Source organism: Taudactylus pleione, unplaced genomic scaffold (assembly GCF_031769625.1).
Source record: "Taudactylus pleione unplaced genomic scaffold, aTauple2 ptg001237l, whole genome shotgun sequence".
Taxonomy (NCBI): Eukaryota; Metazoa; Chordata; class Amphibia; order Anura; family Myobatrachidae; genus Taudactylus; species Taudactylus pleione.
This window is the reverse complement of record NW_028285637.1, coordinates 313,006-316,517: the sequence shown is the minus strand read 5'-3', so window position 1 is coordinate 316,517 and position 3,512 is coordinate 313,006.

Here is a 3,512-nt window from a genome sequence, read left to right as displayed (position 1 = left end):
TTCCCCGGTTCCAAATCCCGTCTAGATTCCACCTGCATCCTCAAAGCAGCAGTGACAAGCGTGCGTCTGTCTGTTAAAGGGTGGTGTAACCCTCAAAGTGGGCTCCACAAACAATAAAAATATTCTTATTTTTTTCTGTCTTTGTGAATTGTGTGGGCTGTAGCCACACTTGCATCCTCAAAGCAGCAGCGACAAGCGTGCGTCTGTCTGTTAAAGGGTGGTGTAACCCTCAAAGTGCACTCCACAAACAATAAAAAAATTCTTATTTTTTTTTTCTGTCTTTGTGAATTGTGTGGGCTGTAGCCACACCTGCATCCTCAAAGCAGCAGCGACAAGCGTGCGTCTGTCTGTTAAAGGGTGGTGTAACCCTCAAAGTGTGCTCCACAAACAATAAAAAAATTCTTATTTTTTTTTCTGTCTTTGTGAAATGTGTGGGCTGTAGCCGCACTTGCATCCTCAAAGCAGCAGCGACAAGCGTGCATCTGTCTGTTAAAGGGTGGTGTAACCCCCAAAGTACATTCCAGTCCAAACCAAAAAAAAAATTATTTTCTGTCTTTGTGAATTGTGTGCGCAGTAGCCGCACGTGCATCAACAAAGTAGTGCCAAGCGTGCGCCTGTGTCATAAGTAAAGGGCCGGCTGGCTTGACCGTTAAAGGGTGCTGTAACCCCCAAAGTACACTCCAGTTCAAACCAAAAAAAAAATAATTTTCTGTGTTTGTGAATTTTGTGCGCAGTAGCCACACGTGCATCAACAAAGTAGTGCCAAGCGTGCGCCTGTGTCATAAGTAAAGGGCCGGCTGGCTTGACCATTAAAGGGTGCAGTAACCCCCAAAGTACACTCCAGTCCAAACCAAAAAAAATAATATTTTCTGTGTTTGTGAATTGTGTGCGCAGTAGCCGCACGTGCATCAACAAAGTAGTGCCAAGCGTGCGCCTGTGTCATAAGTAAAGGGCCAGCTGGCTTGACCGTTAAAGGGTGCTGTAACCCCCAAAGTACACTCCAGTTCAAACCAAAAAAAAATTATTTTCTGTGTTTGTGCATTGTGTGCGCAGTAGCCGCACGTGCATCAACAAAGTAGTGCCAAGCGTGCGCCTGTGTCATAAGTAAAAGGCCGGCTGGCTTGACCGTTAAAGGGTGCTGTAATCCCCAAAGTACACTCCAGTCCAAACCAAAAAAAAAATTATTTTCTGTGTTTGTGAATTGTGTGCGCAGTAGCCGCACGTGCATCAACAAAGTAGTGCCAAGCGTGCGCCTGTGTCATAAGTAAAAGGGCCGGCTGGCTTGACCGTTAAAGGGTGCTGTAACCCCCGAAAGTACACTCCAGTCCAAACCAAAAAAAAAAAAATTTTCTGTGTTTGTGAATTGTGTGCGCAGTAGCCACACGTGCATCAACGAAGTAGTGCCAAGCGTGCGCCTGTGTCATAAGTAAAGGGCCAGCTGGCTTGACCATTAAAGGGTGCTGTAACCCCCAAAGTACACTCCAGTCCAAACCAAAAAAATAATTATTTTCTATGTTTGTGAATTGTGTGCGCAGTAGCCGCACGTGCATCAACAAAGTAGTGCCAAGCGTGCGCCTGTGTCATAAGTAAAGGGCCGGCTGGCATGACCGTTAAAGGGTGCTGTAACCCCCAAAGTACACTCCAGTGCAAACCAAAAAAATAATTATTTTCTGTGTTTGTGAATTGTGTGCGCAGTAGCCGCTCGTGCATCAACAAAGTAGTGCCAAGCGTGCGCCTGTGTCATAAGTAAAGGGCCGGCTGGCTTGACCGTTAAAGGATGTTGTAACCCCCAAAGTACACTCCAGTCCAAACCAAAAAAAAAATTATTTTCTGTGTTTGTGAATTGTTTGCGCAGTAGCCGCACGTGCATCAACAAAGTAGTGCCAAGCGTGCGCCTGTGTCATAAGTAAAGGGCCGGCTGGCTTGACTGTTAAAGCGTGCTGTAACCCCCAAAGTACACTCCAGTCCAAACCAAAAAAAAAATTATTTTCTGTGTTTGTGAATTGTGTGCGCAGTAGCCGCACGTGCATCAACAAAGTAGTGCCAAGCGTGCGCCTGTGTCATAAGTAAAGGGCCGGCTGGCTTGACCGTTAAAGGGTGCTGTAACCCCCGAAAGTACACTCCAGTCCAAACCAAAAAAAAAATAATTTTCTGTGTTTGTGAATTGTGTGCGCAGTAGCCGCACGTGCATCAACAAAGTAGTGCCAAGCGTGCGCCTGTGTCATAAGTAAAGGGCCGGCTGGCTTGACCATTAAAGGGTGCTGTAACCCCCAAAATACACTCCAGTCCAAACCAAAAAAATAATTATTTTCTATGTTTGTGAATTGTGTGCGCAGTAGCCGCACGTGCATCAACAAAGTAGTGCCAAGCGTGCGCCTGTGTCATAAGTAAAAGGCCAGCTGGCTTTACCGTTAAAGGGTGCTGTAACCCCCAAAGTACACTCCAAACCAAATAAAACATTTTTTTTCTGTGTTTGTGAATTGTGTGCGCAGTTGCCACACGTGCATCAACAAAGGAGCAGTGCCAAGCATGCGCCTGTGTCCCATAAGTAAAGAGCCGGCTGGCTCATTTCTTAAAGGGTGGTGTAACCCACAAAGTGCACTACTCTCCAGCAAAAATAAAAAATTATTTTCTGTGTTTGTGTGCGCCTTAGCCGCACATATATATCAATATAACATAAATGGAGGACCAAACTTTCTCCGATAAAAATAAAATAGGGAAAGATCAAGAACCACTTCCTCCTAGTGCTGTTGCTGCTGCTGGGAGTTGTTCATCATCCCAGAGAGGAAGTAGGAACACCACTACTTTTACTAAACAATTGACCCTCCAACAGTCCCTAGCGATGAGGTTGAAGTACGACAGCAGTCATCCTGAAGCAAAATGTATAACTGAGGCCTTGACTGCTATGTTGGTGTTAGACGTGCATCCTGTATCCGCCATTAGTGCAGTGGGATTTAGACAATAGATGGAGGTAGTGTTTCCCCGGTTCCAAATCCTGTCTAGATTCCACCTGCATCCTCAAAGCAGCAGCGACAAGCGTGCGTCTGTCTGTTAAAGGGTGGTGTAACCCTCAAAGTGTGCTCCACAAACAATAAAAAAATTCTTCTTTTTTTTTCTGTCTTTGTGAAATGTGTGGGCTGTAGTCGCACCTGCATCCTTAAAGCAGCAGCGACAAGCATGCGTCTGTCTGTTAAAGGGTGGTGTAACCCTCAAAGTGCGCTCCACAAAAAATAAAAATATTCTTATTTTTTTTTCTGTCTTTGTGAAATGTGTGGGCTGTAGCCGCACTTGCATCCTCAAAGCAGCAGCGACTAGCGTGCGTCTGTCTGTTAAAGGGTGGTGTAACACTCAAAGTGCGCTCCACAAGCAATAAAAATATTCTTATTTTTTTTTCTGTCTTTGTGAATTGTGTGGGCTGTAGCCGCACTTGCATCTTCAAAGCAGCAGCGACAAGTGTGCATCTGTCTGTTAAAGGGTGGTGTAACCCCCAAAGTACACTCCAGTCCAAACCA